Raw genomic sequence first — 18,597 nt, forward strand, 5'->3', positions numbered from 1 at the left:
ATCTCTTATATTTTGTCCTACCTCCTTTTGAGACTTCCCTGGTGGCTCAGATGGTAAAGCATCTGCCTACAATGTGGGAGACCCAGGTTCAATCTCTGGGTGGGGAAGACCTCTTGGAGAAGGAAATGTCAACCCACTCCAGTATTCTTGCCTGGAAATTCCTGTGGATGGAGGAGCCTGGTAGGCTACAGTCCATGGGGTCACAGAGAGTCAGACTTGACTGAGAAACTTCACTTTCACTTCACCTCCTTTTGAAGAGATTGGGCTGCCTTTCTGGGTGCCAGGTGTCCTCCACCAGCATCCTCTGCTAGCGTCTACAAGTTGTTTTGTGGACGTTGCTCAACATTCAAATGATCTTTTGATGAATTTGTGTGGGAGAAAGTGGTCTCCCCATCCTATTCTTCCACTATCTTGGGACTGCCCCCTGGAGTAAAATTTTCAAAACGTAAGTGCAGAAGTCTTCAGTGATATTTTTAGAACTTGTCTTTTATTGTGTTTCAGTGTACTGTAAAAAGTATACAAAGTCAGAAGTTTATTCTTCTATCATTAAACGGATTAGAATTCTCAGTATGTTAATAGGGCTAATGACTAGTTTCTGGAAAATCTATTTTTTACAGACTGCATTTTATGTCTGTCCATTCTGTAAAAATAAAGAATCCCATGGACGGAGAAGCCTGGTGGGCTTCAACAACAAAAAAGCTCAGTAGTGTCTGACTCTTTGCAACCCCGTGGACTGTAGCCCACCAGGCTCCTCCGTCCATGGGATTCTCCAAGCAAGAATACTGGAGTGGGTTGCCATTTCCTTCTCCAGGGGATCTTCCCAACCCAGGGATCGAACCCAGGTCTCCCGCATTGCAGGCAGACCCTTTAACCTCTGAGCCACCATGGAAGCCATATATATATATATATATATATATATATATATATACACACACACACACACATATATATATGCACACATACATACATATATATATTCACAGCCAGTTTATGAACCACATAAACTTACCAATCTCACGACATACACACACAGAATAACATCATGCAACCCAGAACCAGGCAGTATGAGACAAAAAGGTCTCTGAATAAAAGTTTTCATTTATTCAGCTTTTAACAAATATTTATTGAGCAGTTATTAGATACTAACAACTATATGAGATACATATGAGATACTATATGAGAACTGTAAGAGATATGAATACAAATGTAAGACAGATAAGATCACTGCCCTCTTGTTTTCTAGTATGTGTATTGAGGGTCATGTGAAACAGGCGATGAGTAATAAAGCACTATAAGGTGTAGAGTTACAGTAGGCGAGGTTCAGAAAAAGAATGAGACTGGCACTCTACAGGAACAGATCACCTTTAATGAGGTGAGAAGGGGCAGCAGTCAGATTAGCGAGCTGCTGCACTTAATCTAAGAAAAGAGTAAGTATATTTAGGCATGTATGTAGAAAGCTACTGTCTTAAGGGGGCCTGTTCTTCTCCAAGGTTGCTGGGAGTAATTCTCTCTTAATCGCTGGGGCAAGGAGTTCTGGAGATCGGCCAGAGGCTGGGCCGGCTTGGAGCTGGGCGTAATCAAACTAATGCCTATTTTTACTTTGGGTGAGATAGTTCCTTGTTTTGTCTAGAATGGTGGGGAGGACCTGGAGGGGAGTTTTAACTCCAGGCTACCTTGAGCCATGCAACTTTACTTCATTCCAGACTTTAAGGAATATATATAAAAAGAGAAAGAGATGTGGGTGCTGTTAATGTTCAGTGCTTCTTTGTGCTGATAAATGAGGGTCAGGGGTTTGCAGTCTGGGAGGAAGGAAGTCTAAGGCCCATAGTGTTGATTTTTTATTCTCACTGCCAGGGTTTCAAGCAAAAGGACAGCCTTGACTTGGTCTCAAGAGATGGCCTGAATCCATTCTTGGAGAAACCTTTGAAAGAGATTGAAGAGACAGGGTCCGAATAAGAGGAATAAAATGGTAAGTACCAATGGTCCCAAGAAAGGGAGTAACCAAGGGAGGGTGTGTTGGAACAGGTTTTCTAACTCTTTTTTTGTGGCATTCAATTCTGCTTCTAAGTTCTTTGACTCTACCCTGGACTATGCCTGTTTCATTAACAAAATAGCAGCAGTCTTCCCCTAGAAAAAGGCAGGTCCCTCCCTTTTCTGCGATGAGAAGGCCCTGCTGCTGCTGCTGTTGCTAGGTCAATTCAGTCTCGTCTGACTCTGTGCGACCCCATAGACGGCAGCCCACCAGGCTCCCCCGTCCATGGGATTCTCCAGGCAAGAACACTGGAGTGGGTTGCCATTTCCTTCTCCAATACATGAAAATGAAAAGCGAAGTTGCTCAGTCATGTCCAACTCTTCACGACCCCATGGACTGAAGCCTACCAGGCTCCTCTGCCCATGGGGTTTTCCAGGCAAGCGTACTGGAGTGGGGTGCCATTGCCGTCTCCATGAGAAGGTCCAGGGCTCGCCTATTTTGTAGGGCCACGGAAGCTAATGAGTTAATTTGTTTTTGTATTGAAATGAAGAACTCTGCTACTTGCTCCATATCCTCATTAGGTTCTTGGAACAGCTTGTAGTAAAAATGGGTCGAGGTTGAGATGCCCCCAGTCCCAGTGCCTGGGGCTGCTGCTATGCCAGTCCCAATCAGGAAGGGGGCTGTGACAGTTTGTCTTTTTCTGTGGGAAATTTTCCCTTGGGGGTAGACTATTTGTTCTACCTCTTCTTTGAGGAATGTTAGACCTGGGGTCAGGAAGACCAAGATCAAGGTCCAGGGGGGTCAAGAGGGAGACATGAATATGCATAGGTCCCAGAGAAAATGAAGATTCCCAGGTTGGTGCAATTATTTGTACTGTTCCAGAGAACCCAAGTGGAACAGGAGGAGGGAGCGGAGTTTGTTAAGACCAGTGTAGTTGGGACTAGAGTAGTTGATACAGGTTGGGTTTGAAGAGGCTGAGAGTAGGACATTGTCAGACACTGGCCCAATAAGTTGTGTGGTTTTTTGTTGGGAAGGGAAGGTATAGTTGTCCTGTGACAGCCATGTTGAGGGTAAGGGAATTGCTATGTATGGTGAAGGAGACTGTGACATGCATATCCAACACTGGGATGTGTGTTGCGTGTACTGGAAGAATTAGAAGAGTTGAGAAGGCAGGTAAGGTGTTGGTTATCAGAGGGAGGTTTCATGAGAGGTTGTAATTGGGAAAGGAGGTCTAGGTGTTTGTAAGGCTCAGGGGTCGCCTGTAACTGGGAAATTAAGTTCTTTATAACTTTTTTTTCTGATTTTAATCTAGTATCCCACCCCCATCTGAGTACCCCCAGTGGGTAATGGGATAGAAACATTGTTTTCCATTTGGCTTATGGCAGGTGCTCATGAAACTTCCTCTCTTTTGTACTTTAACAGTGAGTAGGGGTTTGGACTTTCCCCTCTCCCCCAGGTTCATGGTGCATGGTCTTGGAGCTGTATTATAACATGAGGAATGAACATAGGAATAAATGTCTGAGCAAGGGCAGGGACTAGCCAGAAGGCTGGGGAGCACAGCAAGGATAAGGAACAGAGGAGTCATGGTTCTGTTAGTTAGGCAGTGCAGAGGAAATAGTACCCTAGGAGTAGAACACAGCTAACAACCTAGGTGATACCAATGGAAAGACAAAGGATAAGTGACCAGTCCTGAGGGGAGATAGTTACTAGGCCTATAGCAAGGACTAAGATTAAGAGTGCAGTTATAGTTAGAGACAGAAGAGGCCAGTCAGGGTGAGGCGCAGAAGGCCCCAAGTTGGAGGTTGCTTGAATCTGAGGAGGAACAGTGTTCATTAGGATGTAGAATGATGTAGAGAATTAGAGTAAAGAAACCAATTTCGTCTGGAGTCAGGTTGTAGAAGGTTCCCTGAAGCCACAGTTGAGACACCAGCATGGCCAGGTCTTCGAAGGAGGTTCCTGACAGGGTGCTGGTCCAGAGGTCTTGTAGTAGTTGGGTCAGAAATAGCTGTAGTTTGAAGAGTGTCCAGGTCATTCAGTGTCTTCTTGGATGGTCGACAGAGGTTGTCACCGGGTGATTTTTAAGGAGGTAGGCCCTGTGAGAGAGACCTGATATGGGCCAGTTAAGGAGGGCAGCACAGGATCAGAGGTGAGGTGAGAGAGGTGTACCCAGGTGACGACTTCAGTGGGTAATGGGATAGAAACATATTTTTTTTGCAAAGGCAGTTTAATGTCTTAAGACACTTGTACCATGCACAAAACTCTCTTCTACTTGCCACAAACCTTTTTTATACTTTCTGTATTCATCACTTTGTCCATTCATAGAACAGCTATCTATAAGCCATATTTCCTTTTTCTCTTAATAAAATGCAATTCTCTTATACCTTTTTTACTGAAAACATGCATCTTACTTTCTTTCAGAAACCATGAACTGTTGTTTAGCTCACTTATAAATTAACTTCAGCAATATTATCCAGAGACAAAGACATATACTGAGACATACATATATATCCAGACAGACAGAAATCTTAGTTTTCTGCTTTAAAAGAAAAAAAAAAAAAGAATTGTCTCTTTGCCCCCCCCCCCTTTTTTTTTGCTTTAAGTTGTACTAATCTGTCCAAGGCTGACATCTCAGGCAAAGTGGGTTGTATATTTCAATAACATGATAAGAGTTAACTACAAGCTTTTGCCTAGGCATGTCTCTATTATATCAGGGTTGGAGCTGTTGGGTCAGAACAGCTGTAGGTTGAAGAGTGTCCAGATCATTCAGTGTCTTCTTGGATGGTCGACAGAGGTTGTCGCTGGGTCATTTTTAAAGAGGTAGGCCCTGTGAAAGAGACCTGATATGGGTCAGTTAAGGAGGGCAGTGCAGCATTAGAAGTGACCCGTTTTAGGTGAGAGAGGTGTACCCACGAGTTTAGCTGCAGTTGGGGTAAGCAGTATGATTTTGAATGGTCCCTGCCACTTTGGGTTTAGGTCACCCTGGGGATTATCTGATAGATAGACCATGTCCCCAGTTTGTCAAGGGGGCTTGGGGGTCGGGGTAGGCAGGTTGTGGTTGATGAATTTCCAGAGGGCATTGCCGAGTTCCACCAGCAGAGGGGAGTGTAGGAAGCTTGGTATGGGAGGAGGTTCAGCGGGGAGTCCAGGAGGGAGCATGGGCCTTCCGTACATCACCTCAAAGGGGCTCAGCCCCAGGGGCTTTCTGGGCAAAGCCCACACTCTGAGAACAATTGGCAGAATTTTAGTCCAATCCAGATGTACCTTGAGGGTTAATTTGCTAAGAGTTTCTTTGATTATTCTGTTCATCCTTTCTACCTTTCCTGAGGACTGGAGACTATATGGAATGTGAAATTTCCAGGTTATCTGTAAGAATTGGACACGTTGTTGGGTGACCTTGGAAGTAAATTCCAGGCCCTTATCACAAACCTGAGGATAATTTCTGTGAGGATTTGGGCCAGAGTGTGGGCTCTTCTGTTTGTAGTGGGAAATGCTTCTACGCATCCCGAGAAAGTGTCCACAGGACCAGGAGGTATCTGAATCACCAAACTGGGGGCATATGAGTAAAGTGTATCTGCCAATCCTGTGCTGGGAGGCTGCCTCGCATTTGGTGGATTGGAAAGGAGGTAGGTTTAAGGTTGGAATTGGGATTAATACATTGACATGTTTGACAGGAGTGGGTAAGGTTACCTAAATATTGTTGGTCAGCAGTGGATATGGGGAAGTGGTTACAGAGGAACTGTTGGGAGTGTCTTGGATGAGGGATGAGAGAGTGAGTGTAAAAAAAAAAGTGAGTGTAGATGAGAGAGGATTTTTCTGGTGGTGGGAGGGTTGGATGGAGTCAGAGCTAAAATGACAGGGGACTGGAGGGAGGGATGGGATAGGGCTGTCTCCCTTGCCTTCTGGTCTGCAGCATTGTTGTAGGCTGATATGAGACTTCTCTTTTGAATTCCCCTATAGTGGAGGATGGCGGCTTTGTTTGGTAAGAGTGCTGCTTCTAGAAGTTTGTGGATCAGGTCTGAATTAATAATGGGGGATCCCTTTTGGGTTAGGAAACCTCTCTCTCTCTCCATATTAGGATGTTTGAGTGACGTATGTTACAGGCATATGTAGAGTCTGTGTAGATGTTAACCCTTAGATTTTTAGCCAGAGTCAAAGCTCTGGTGAGAGCTATCAGTTCTGCCTGTTTGGAGGTGGTATGAGGTGGCAGAAGTGAAGCTTCAATTGTCTGGGTCTTGTAATTGTGGCAAAGGGCCCCCTGGATGATGGCATATCCTGCTGCGAAGGGTGGGGATTTCTGAGAGGTGCCATCAATGAACCAGTGTGGGGCATCTGGGTCTAGGATGGGCGGATCTGTTAAATGTTGAAAGGAGTTTTGGGTCGGATCTACTGTTAGGCTGCAGCTATGTAGGAGATGGTCTGTTGTAGACGACATGGGTAATAAGCTGACAGGGAGGGGAGAGCGGGGGGGGGGGGGAATGAGAGCCGAGGTTTGAGGAGAAAGGCATGTAGGACTTGCACCCTGGAAGGGGGAAGGGAGAGGAAAGCCCAATGTGACAGGAAGTCTTGGAAGGTATGTGGAGAACAGACTGTTAAAGGGGCATGTCTAGAGAGTTTGCTTCGGGTACAAGGGCTGCGATAGCAGCCATGGCATGTATGCAGGGAGGCCACCTCCTTGGTCACCATGTCAAGCTGTTTTGACAGATAGGCTATGGGAGCCCAGGTGTCTCCGGCCCGCTGACATAGAAGTCCCAGGGCTTGTCCTTGTTTGGAATGGGCAAAGAGAAAGAATGGTTTGGTGTGATCTGGCAGGTGTAGAGGTGGCTCTGGGTGAGCTGGCGAAGAGGATTGTCCAGTGAGGAGGGGTTAAAGAGGGGCTCATCCAGACATCCTTTAGTTGCCTCATAGATCAGCTTTGTAATGAGGGAGAAGTTAGGGATCCAGATACGGAAGAAGTTTAGGAGGCCAAGGATAGACAGGAGTTCCCTTTTTGTTTTTGGAAGTGGACAGTTAATTAAGGCCTGGATTCTGTCTGGGGGAATAGTTTTTTGGTGGTGAGATATGGAGAGCCCCAAGTAGGTGACGTTTGTTTGTACTACTTGGGCTTTGGATTGGGACACCCGATAACCCCAGGATCACAGGGCCCCAAGGAGTTTGGCAGTATGTTGGAGACAGAGTTTTCGGGTTGGGCGGAGCAGATGACTTGGGGCTAGTTCGAATGTCTGTAGATCCTTTTGTAAAGCCTATCCAAAAAAGTGGGGGCTGTCTCTGAATCCCTGGGGGAAAACTGTCCATGTTAGTTGTGAAATATGAGTCTCAGAGTCTTGCCAGGTGAAGGCGAAAAGGGGTTGGGAGAAGGGGTGGAGGGGGAAGGTGAAAAAGGCATCTTTGAGATCTAATACTGTGAAGTGGGTTGCAGTTGAGGGTATGGCAGACAGAAGGGTTTAAGGATTAGGGATTACTGGAAATGTCAGCGTAATAGCCTCATTGATTTTTCTCAGGTCCTGGACCAGTCCCCAAGAATTTGGTCCCTTTCTTACTGCCAGAATAGGGGTGTTGTGCGGTGAATGGGTAGGAATTAAGATAGAGGCTTGAAGACGACTGTCTATGATAGGCTTAATTCCCTTGTGGGCCTCTGGGGTGAGAATACTGTTGTTGGGTGATTATAGTCGAGGGGTCTTTTAGGGTAATGTTGACTGGGGGATGATGTTTGGCTATGGATGGGTGATCAGTGTCCCAGACTTGGGGGTCTAAGGCAGGTAGATCCAAGGGAGAGTCGGGGGTGAGGGATAGGGACTGTCCAGGTGCCATCTGCATGCAGAATATATAGACTGTATCGAGGTGGGGGTATGGTAATAAAGACTCCCAACTTGGATAATAGATCTCTCCCTAGGAGTGCCATTGGGCATTTAGGCATTATGAGGAATGACTGTATGAGGGTTGAGTAATGGAGGGCTGATTTTTGGCCTTAAGGGAACTCCACAGACTCCCTTGATTTTGAGTTGAGTCTTGAATTAGGCCAGAGTAGGAAATTGAGAAAGCGGCTCCAGTGTCTACTATAAAGGTCGTCCTTTTTCCAGCCACTACCCTGTCTACCCTAAGTTCCAAGCTTGTGGAACACGGGCTGGGGGGCTGGAACCTGGGCTCTATCATTGGAATAACTCTCGTAGTGTTGGGCTGGGGTTCTGGGGAGAACTGGGGATCTCCCCAGGGGCGCCAGGGCATCTCTGTGGACATTCCATTCTCCAGGTTTGGAAGGTGGGGACCTCTCCAGGGGCATCAGCACGTCCCTGGGGACAGTCCATCTTTCAGCGTCCCCACTGGCCACAGGTTGGGCATGCCTTTACCCATCTTTCTGACTGGTTGCATGGAAGCAGGGTCCAGGCCGGGGGCGGGGGGGCAGGGGGTCTTAAATTCCAGTCTGGGATGACTTGGGCTGGGCTGATCTCGTCCTTAATTGCTACCGCCAAAAGGGCATATTTAGGTTTTCTCTCACGTCTTTCTCTCTTAGCTTCTTCCTATTATTGAACACCTTGAAGGCTACTTCTAGGTCTCTTTGGGGGGGGGGGGCGGGTCTCAGGGCCCTTCTCTAGTTGTTGAAGCTTGCGTCTAATGTCGGGCGGACTGGCTGATGAATTCAACATGAAGGTAGAGTAACCCAGCAGGGGTGGTGATATCTAGGTTGATATACTTTTGGACTGCCTCTATGAGGCATGCCAAGAATAAGACTGGATTTTTGTCTGCCCCTTGGGTGATTTCTGACTTTATCATAATTGACATAGATATGAGTTATTTTTCTGCATTCCTTCTAGAAGGCAAGTAATCATATGATTGAGTCTCTTGATACCTGGGTCATTGGGCTGGTAAGTCTAGTGGGGATATAATTGAGGCACCACCTAATCAGCAACTGGGCTATCTCAGTCTTGGTTATGTAAGTGATTGGCATGGGCTTTTGCTGCTTGCCAGATACGGTCTTCTTCATCTGGAGTGAGAGTGGCATTTAGGATATATGTCACTCCATGTGAGGTTATAGGCCTGGGAGAGTCTCAGGAATTCTTTTCTGTATCTGCTATCTGGCTCATAATATCTGACAATGAAAATGGCATGTGGACTTGGGTGGGGCCCTCTGGCCCTGCTACCTCTCAGGGGAAACATATGTTGGGTACGTGACCATGTGGCAGGAGGGGAGGGAAGAGGGGAGGGGGAGTCAGGGAGATGGGGTAGTGGGATTGAGGGGGAGTCAGGAGAGATTTTGGGGTCAGTAGGTAAATTGGATGAGGGGGAAGGAGAGGGTTGGCAGGGTGGCAGATAAGGAGGGGGCTCGTCCACTGGGTCAAACTCTAGGGGTGCGGAAGGTCATGACTGGCGGTTAGTTGAAGAGCCCTTTTGTTTGGGAGGCAAGGTGCATAGAAGGACCTCATGGGTAGAGCAGTTCTTGCATAGGGAAGGCCTGCTCCAAAGGGCCCAAAAGGCTAGGGCATATGGGATCTCCAACCCTTTGCCATTCCGTTTGAGGAAGTTAGTGAGATCTGATAAAATACTGTAATCAAAAGTCCCGAACTCAGGCCAGTGATTTTGGTTATTTAATTAATATTGAGGCCAGGTCTGTACAGAGTTGTTTTAAGCGGTTAGCCTTGAGTTCAGTGAGAGAGAGTGGCTTGAGACTTTTGAGAACACAGGTCAGAGAGGAATCCTTTGGGACAGACTGGCCAGACAGACCCCATAATTGAAAGGCAAGCAGAAGCTCCTATTGGGAGCTCGAGTCGTAACCCATAGTCGCAATAGTTATGAGAACAGAGCTCTGTGTTGAGGTGGAGCATCCCCCACCATCGCCTAGAGTGGCCCTAGGCTGGGAGTCCCTGGGACCCAGAGAGGACTAAGTTTTAGGGTGCCTCTAGAAAACCGTCCAAATTGGATCTTACCTTAATTTAGGGGCCGGCTTGAATGGAGTGTTGTATGTAAAGCAGTCGAATGGCAAAAGGCCTCTGTCCTGGAGTTGGTTGGTCTTGCAAAAAAGAGTATAGAGAAAGCAGAGAGAGGCAGGCCAATAGTCCTCGGAGTATGTGGAAAACCAATAAAGCTCTTACATAGGACTTGTATCGCTCACGAAGGCACAGGGCATCCTCTCGAAGAGTTCTTGAAAGCCCGGGCAGGAAAGTGGGCTCAGCAGGCTTCCACGCTCCCAACAGCTGGCCGTAGAGGAGAACTTCAACCTCCTGGGTTTCGGCACCAAAAATGAAAGGTACGGAGTTAGAGTAGGTGAGGCTCAGAAAAAGAACAAGACTAGCATTCTACAGGAACAGATGACCTTTAATGAGGTGAGAAGGGGCAGCAGTCAGATTAACGAACTGCTGCACTTATCTAAGAGAAAGCTACTGTCTTAAGGGGGCCTGTTCTTCTGCAAGGTTGCTGGAGTAGTTCTCTCTTAAATGGCTGGGGCAGGGAGTTCTGGAGATCAGCCAGAGGCTGGGCTGGCTTGGAGCTGGGCGTAGTCAACCTAATGTCTAATTTTTCTTTGGGTGAGAGTTCTTTGTTTTGCCTAGAATGGTGGGGAGGACCTGGAGAAGAGTTTTAACTCCAGGCTACCTTGAGCCATGCAACTTTCCTTCAAGCACCTTGCAAAATGAGTCTCATTAGGAGACAAATGCTATAAGGAAAATAAGATGGGACTCAAAAGTGCGGAGAAGGCAATGGCACCCCACTCCAGTACTCTTTGCCTGAAAAATCCCATGGACGGGGGAGCCTGGTGGGCTGCCATCTATGAGGTCACAGAGTCAGACAATGAAGTGACTTAGCAGCAGCTAATAGAATGACTGTTAGGCTGCCAGTGGAAATCAAAACTACTGTTGTGTACATGTTAAAGATGCCAATTAGACACACAAAAGCTGATACCAAGAAAAAAGAAAAGAAAGTGAAAGTCACTCATGTCTGACTCTTTGCCACCCCATGGCCTGTAGCCTACTGGGCTCCTCCATCCATGGAATTTTCCAGGCAATACTGGAGTGGGTTGCCATTTCCTTCTCCAGTTACCAAAAAGTCATCACTATAAAACTTTTTCATACAGAAGCTCCTCAGGTCCTCTGTCAGAATTATTTTTTATTTTATGCACAGATTAAATGAACTTGGTCTGCTGTTTCTTTCACCCACAGCAAAGTAAAAGCTTGGCATCTCTTTGTGTTTCTAGCACTTGATACCATATATATGTAATTCCCTGCTGAAAATATCCACTCAACCTAACATGTTCAAAGCTAAATCTAACTTTCTCTTCACACTACTTCTGTATTTTTAATGCAACTTGATGATTCTTTTATTCATCCTTTGATCCAAGCTTATTCCTAGACTCTGCCCCTCCCTTATTCCAATGAATCACTTTGTGTTGAGTAATACCTCCCAAATGTCTCTCATCTCTCTCCTACTCTCCTTCTGAACTGCTACTACCATTCAAGACCACATTATTTCTTGTCTGGATTACCACATAAGCATATGTTACAGTACAATCTTCTTGAAAGTTTAAGTCACTCAGTCGTGTCCAACTTTGTGACCCCATGGACTGTAGCTCACCAGGCTCCTCTGTCCATGGAATTCTCTAGGCAAAAATACTGGCTTGAGTTGCCATTCCTTTCTCCAGGGGATCTTCCTGACCCAGAAATCGAACCCGTCTCCTGCATTGCAGGCATACTCCTTACCATCTGAGCCACCAGGAAAAGTTCATCTTCAATCATCCTTTACCCACTACTTTTTTGGTAACTCTTGATTATCCTTTAAAACTCAGCTCAGTGATAACTTCTTTCAGGAAAACTTCACAAACAACTCTGGCTTGTTCCCTCTCGTCCCATCTAAATTAGATAACTTCTATTATATGTCCCTATAGTACCCTGTGATTAGTTTTATTTTAGCATCTAGCACATGGTATCATATTTGCCTCTTCACTTCTCTGTCGTTCCACTGCTCTGTGGGCTCCTAGGTATCCGTTAGGGATTGTATCTTTTATTGTCACATCTCTGATGTCCACCATGGTGTCTGACATGTGATTGACACTCAAACATTTGTGAATGAACAAATGCTTGAATCAAATTAGAAAATCTGCCGAAGGAAAACAGTGAAGTCATTAAAAAAAAAAAAACTCAAAAAGTACCAGTCTGGGGTCACTTTGGTTCCATCACTTCATGGCAAATAGATGGGGAAACAGTGGCAGACTATTTTTTGGGGCTCCAAAGTCACGGCAGATGGTGACTGCAGCCATGAAATTAAAAGACACTTACTCCTTGGAAGGAAAATTATACCAACCTAGACAGCATATTAAAAGGCAGAGACGTTACTTTGCCAACAAAGGTCCATCTCGTCAAGGCTATGGTTTTTCCAGGAGTTGTGTATGGATGTGAGAGTTGGACTATAATGAAAGCTGAGCACCGAAGAATTGATGCTTTTGAATTGTGCTGTTGGATTAGACTCTTGAGTCCCGTGGACTGCAAGGAGATCCAACCAGTCCATCCTAAAGGAGGTCAGTCCCGGGTGTTCATTGGAAGGACTAATGTTGAAGCTGAAACTCCAATACTTTGGCTACCTGATTTGAAGAGCTGACTCATTTGAGAAGACCCTGATGCTGGGAAAGACTGAGGGCAGGAGAAGGGGACGACAGAGAATGAGATGGTTGGATGGCATCACCGACTCAATGGACATGGGTTTGGGTGACTCCAGGAGTTGGTGATGGACAGGGAGGCCTGGTGTGCTGTAGGGGTCACGAAGAGTTAGACATGACTGAGCGACTGAACTGGGGTCACTTAGCATTGACTGGGACTGTTAGTATTATACTGTATTATAATTTTCTATTATGGTTTGTATAGTGTAATGCAGTCATTCCCACTAATTTTAAAGACATCAGAACATCTAGAAAAGATGATTTGGTAGCTTCCATTTAAGAAAATGTGGGAACATGTACTAGGTAATAGGATTTATAACCTAAGACTAATCTACATCAAACTAGGTTTGGGGAAAGTGATTAAAGACAAAGTTTTTAAAAATTTGTTTTAGTTGGAGGCTAGTTACTTTACAATATTGTGGTTTTTGCCATACATTGACATGAATCACCCATGGGTATACATGTGTCCCCCCATCCTGAACCCCCAAAACCCCCCCTCCCTCCTCCCTTCCCAACCCATCCCTCTGGATTGTCCCAGAGCACCAGGTTTGAGTGCCCTGCTTCATGCATTGAACTTACACTGGTCATCAATTCTACATATGGTAATACACGTTTCAATGCTATTCTTTCAAATCATCCCACCCTCACCTTCTCCCACACATAGTTCAAAAGTCTGTTCTTTTCATCTGTCTCTTGTTGTCTTGCATATTGGGTCATCATTACCATAAAGATGAGTAGTTTTCACACACACAGTTCTGGAATTCATGTATTTTTTCCAAACTGATTTGGAGGTTTAGATATAGATAAATAATATAACTGAAACCCAAATCATTTTTACAAAGGTACTACTGAGTTCATTTTCTGAGACCACCCTTAGAAATCTTTCATATACTATACAATTAGAGAAAATGTTTCTCTAGTGGGTATGTCTTCAAAATGTTCATGACTTATGTAAATAGTTATGAATGCTCTAATGTAAAGGAGCTTGGAAGTAATGATTTATGCCTAGATGTTTTGTTTTATTGCTCATTATTATACTCTTTGGCGTTTTTTTCCTATCCCTGATGTTTTCTCATAAAACTCTTCTTGCAATGCAGGAACAAGGGCTTGATCCCTGGGTCAGGAAGATCCCCTGGAGAAGAAAATGGCAACCCACTCCAGTATCTTGCCTGGAAAATTCAATGGACAGAGGAACATGGCATGCTACACAGTCCATGGGGTCACAAGAGTCGGATATGACCTGGCGAGTAGACCACCAACCACCATCAGTTAAGTAGCTCAACAAATGGCTAGAGTACACATACAAAATATAGGTAATAAAGATAATAGGCAACTATGAATCCATATTAAGTGATCAACGGCCATCTAAATGTTTAGGAATGGTTGATGACCATCATTTGGAAGCAGCAGAACCAGGACACATTGTTGCTACAGTTTGGAAGTGGAGTGGGTAAGGTGAGTGGATTGGGGAATAGGGTAAACAATAAAAAGGAGAACAAAGTCCATTAAGAAGTCTTTTCTGTACATAAATTATTCTTCAAACTTTTAAACATCATACAAATTAACATATGAATTAACTTTTCCTTTGGAGAAGGAAACCTCTTATTAGGGCAAAAGAAAATTTCAGGATGGGCAATCAGTATGAGAGTTCTGTCATGGCAATTTCAAGTTGGTTTAGAAGAGTGACATGTTGTGTAAGACTGGGAAGCTATTGAGACAAAAATCCTTTCCAAAAGGAGACCAAGATCAGTCTTACCTTTTTAAGGTCAGTACTTTAAAACACACACATTTCTCATGCAACATAAAAAAAAAAAATCATTCTATACTCTACAGTCCCTAGTATCAATACTACAGAGTTTATACACAGGAAGTAGCCTGAGAAGTGCTGTTTGACAGCAGAAACCTGCAAATCACAAAAATAATCATAGATTTATTTAATGCCTATTATATGCTATGCTTTCATTTTCTTTTTCTCTTTTAATCCCTTTAACAAGCTTGTAAGGCAGGTACTATTATTATCCTTTTCCAGATGAGAAAATTAAGGGCTCCAGGAGGTGATGTTAACTGCCCAAAATAACAACATAGCAAGTGATGGAATTGTCATCAAACACAGGGTCTCCAAGAGCTATGTATTTTCCCACTAAGATATATTGTTCTGTGCACTGGCAAGCACCATTTTCCTTTCCCTTCATAACCTCTCTACCCATGTTTCTGGATATGTGAATAAATGTGGCACATCGGCTTATTGAAATTGAAGGTGTGAATGTGGAAACATATGGTTACGATTCCATAACCCGAGCTATGCCTGGGGCATTTGCACCAGCGATTCATAGCAGGATTGTCTAATGTGATTTGAGGACTACATAACCTAAAAGGTTTACAGGGCTTTCTCACCGGGATGTCACATGGGCCAGGCCAAGGGGGACAATATTAAACGGTACTAAGCAGATGTGAGAGCCCTGTGGGAGTGAAGGAATAGTCCTACTGAGTCCTTGGCAGTGCTGAGACACCTGTAAGATGCTTTCCTGGAATAGGATTCGAGGATGGAGTCATATTAAACCTTCAGTGTAGAATTTTGTAGTTTATGAATGTTTGTTTCAGCCAAGTGTGGCACCTCTGATGGTTACTAATGACTATGTTAAGTACAATCCAACAGGATTTTTAAAAGAAGAGAAATATACGTTTTACACTGGAAAGATGAAATATATTTTTCGACAGACAGAAACCAAAATATTTCAGTCATTCCTGTGACTCTAATGAATCACAGACATGGTTAGCTTGCCAAAGACAGAGAAGCAAAATACATTTTCTGTTGTCCCTGAAGAATTTCAGGGTAAAAGATTTTTATAAAGGTTTCAACTTTGAATGAATGAATGAATTTACAACAGGTTAATCAATGAGAAGTTCTTTTGTCTGATGGCCCCTGCTCCCTGCTGAAAATATTCTTAAGAGATGATGTTATATCTGCTACTCTGAAAAATCCACTAAAATCTGTATACAAATTTTAAGAACTGCTTATTAGAACTTACTATGTTTTAAGCCCTTGCTAATGTAATACCCGCGAGAACTATGTAATGTTGGGTACTCTTACTGATGGGCTTCCTAGGTAGCTCCGTGGTAAATCTGCCTGCCAATGCAGGAGACGCAGATTTGATTGCTGTGTCAGCAAGATCTCTTGGAGGAAATGGCAACTCTCTCCAGTATTCTTGCATAGAGAATCCCACAAACAGAGGACCCTGGCAGGCCAAAGGGTCAGACACAACTGAGCACATATGCACTCTTAATGGTATTATTTTACAGATGAGGAAATAGCCTTGGAGTGCTTATATTTCTTGATCTAGGTTACACAGCTGTAGACTAGTGATTTTACATTAGTCCACAAATCACTCCCTTTACTACTATACTGTTTTAAAATTTTGAGTATAGAGTACCCTTAAAGTAACTCAGTCCAACAAAAAGAAAACAGGTAATAGCAGAGATAGGAAATTAAGCTCAGTCGTCCCTGAGGAGGGCTTTGCTGGTAGCTCAGATGGTAAAGCATCTGCCTGCAATGGAGGAGACCTGGGTTTGATCCCTGGGTGGGGAAGATACCCTGGAGAAGGAAACGGCAAGCCACTCCTGTACTCTTGCCTGAAAAATCCTATGGACGGAGGAACCTGGTAAACATAGTCCATGGGGTCGCAAAGAGTCAGACACTACTGAGCGACTTCACTTTCTTTTCACTTTTCTTTGAGGAATCAAACATTTAACCAGTACCTGAAAATGCCTCAGAAGTGCCCAACAGTAGTAAGAAACTGGCCCAAAGTTTGTCTGTCTGCAGAGCTAATTCATATAATAGAACTATCATTACTTGTTGCATGGTGGAGGTGAAAGGGTAAGGCAATCACCTTTCTACACCACATCTATGCTCAAAGTGTGTGTATGCTTGGTTACTTCAGTTGTGTCTGACCCTTTGTAGCCCCCAGTCTTCTCTGTCCAAGGAATTCTCCAGGCAAGAATACTGGTTTCCATTTCCTCCTCCAGATCTTCCCAACCCAGGGATCGAACCCCTACCTCCTATGTCTCCTACACTGTAGGCAGATTCTTTACCGCTAAACCACCGGTAACCCTCCGAACACTTTCTGCTGAAAAAACTTTTGTTCCTTCCTACGGTCTAGAGAATCAAGTTCTGATTCTTTACCTTGTTACTCAGGGCTGGCCACAAGATGAACACAGTGTAACTTAGCAATTTGTTTTTAGACCATTCTCATATACTGCAGACTAGACAAAGTTTGGAATCAAGGATAACATGCAGCTCAAACAAGATTTTATTAAGCATGCAACAAGTCATATTGTTAGTGAAAACTACTTACAGCACAGTTATAACTTCTTCCCGGGTACTCAGGTAGTGCCAGTGATAAACAATCCACCTGCAATGCACACACACACACAAAAATGAGGCGTGGGTTCTAGCTCTGGGTCCAGAAGAACCCCTACTGGAGAGCATACCACCCACTCAAGTATTCTTGCTTGGAGAATCCCACGGATAGAGCAATGTGGCGAGCTACCATTTACAGGATTGCATAGAGTCAAAGACAGAACTGAACACATGCAGTTAAGTTTACACAGTGACAACTTGAACTAGGGACAGAATTAATTACTGACACCTCACCTTAGGAGCAGCTTGACCTAGAACAGCACCAGTTACTAACAACTCGACCTAAGGGAAAGACAAGTGCCAGTTAGTGACAACTCAACCTATGGGCACCTCCGGTGACAGCTCACATGAAAGGGATCTCCAGTGGCAGCTCACATCATGAACACGTCAAGGGGCAGCTCCAAGGAAAACTAACCCTTACCATTCAGGAACAGCTGTAACGTCGAAGAAAACCGAAGTTTTTTTGGCTTCCTTTCTTTATACCTTTGGTTTCCACACCCTGGAGCCTGATTGGTTATGCCCTATGCAAAATAGGTGACAGTTCTTGCATGCCTCTGATTGGTAACACAGGAGTATTCGAGCAAGGGGTGTGTGTTTCCCCATGTTAGGCCGTATGCAAATATTGGATGGTGCGAGCATGTGCCTGATTGGTTACAACCAGGACCAATCAGGGAAGGGGGTGTGTTTTCCCTGGTGAAACTGAAACTGAAAGTTGCTCAGTTGTATCCAACTCTTTATGATCCCATGGATTATAGCCTGACAGGCTCTTCTGTTCATGGAATTCTCCAGGCAAGAATTCTGCAGTGGGAGTTCCCATTGCAAGGGGATCTTTCCAACCCAGGGATCGAACCCAGGTCTCCTGGATTTCAGGTGGGTTTTTACCGTCTGAGCCACCAGGGAAGCCTAGGAATACTAGCACAGGTAGCCTATCCCTTCTCCAGTGGATATGCCCCACCCAAGAATCCAACCAGGGTGTCCTACACTGTAGGCTGATTCTTTACCAGCTCTTTCACAGGATCAGCCCTATGCAAATATGGGATGGGGCCAGCATGTGCCTGATTGGTTACACCCAGGACCAATCGGGGAAGGAGGTGTGTTTTCCCTGGTTACAGTGAGAGTGAAAGTTGCTCAGTTGTGTCCAACTCTTTAGGAATCCATGCGTTATACCCAATTTTCCAGGCAACAATACTGGAGTGGGAGTTCCCATCACCAGGGGATCTTCCCAACCCAGGACTCCTTCATTTCAGGCAGTTTCTTTCTGTCTGAGCCACCAGGGAAGCCTAGGAATACTGGCATAGGTAGCCTATCCCTTCTCCAGAGGATATGCCCGATCCAGGAATCCAACCGGGGTGTCCTGCATTGTAGGCTGATGCTTTACCTGCTGAGGTTTCCAGGTTTGCCCCTATGCAAATATGGGATGGTGCCAGCATGTGCCTGATTGGTGGCACCCAGGACCAATCAGAGAAGGGGGTGTGTTTTCCCTGAAGAAAGAGAAAGTTGCTCAGTTGTGTCCAACTCTTTAGGACTGCTAGCGTTATACCCTGAGAGGCTCTTGTGTTCGTGGAATTCTCC

General features: G+C 44.8%; 1 protein-coding gene across 27 annotated transcripts in view; it reads left to right on the forward strand.

The window, feature by feature from the left end:
- The first annotated feature begins 1,613 nt into the window (after window positions 1-1,613).
- IL1RAPL2 (interleukin 1 receptor accessory protein like 2) overlaps window positions 1,614-18,597 on the forward strand; it is a 1,479,614-nt gene continuing 1,462,630 nt past the window's right edge. For 13 of the 27 annotated variants that reach the window (XM_059883624.1, XM_059883625.1, XM_059883626.1 and 10 more), the window contains exons 1-2: window positions 1,880-1,969; window positions 13,706-14,063. The gene's annotated coding sequence lies outside the window, so the exon portion shown is untranslated. Of the gene's footprint in view, window positions 1,738-1,854; window positions 1,970-2,740; window positions 2,827-4,700; window positions 4,790-10,123; window positions 10,212-12,332; window positions 12,471-13,705; window positions 18,594-18,597 lie in introns of those variants that run through there. The other 14 variants (XR_009493477.1, XR_009493478.1, XR_009493480.1 and 11 more) reach the window with 10 other exon arrangements.

The sequence above is a fragment of the Bos taurus genome, chromosome X (assembly GCF_002263795.3).
Source record: "Bos taurus isolate L1 Dominette 01449 registration number 42190680 breed Hereford chromosome X, ARS-UCD2.0, whole genome shotgun sequence".
Classification (NCBI taxonomy): Eukaryota; Metazoa; Chordata; class Mammalia; order Artiodactyla; family Bovidae; genus Bos; species Bos taurus.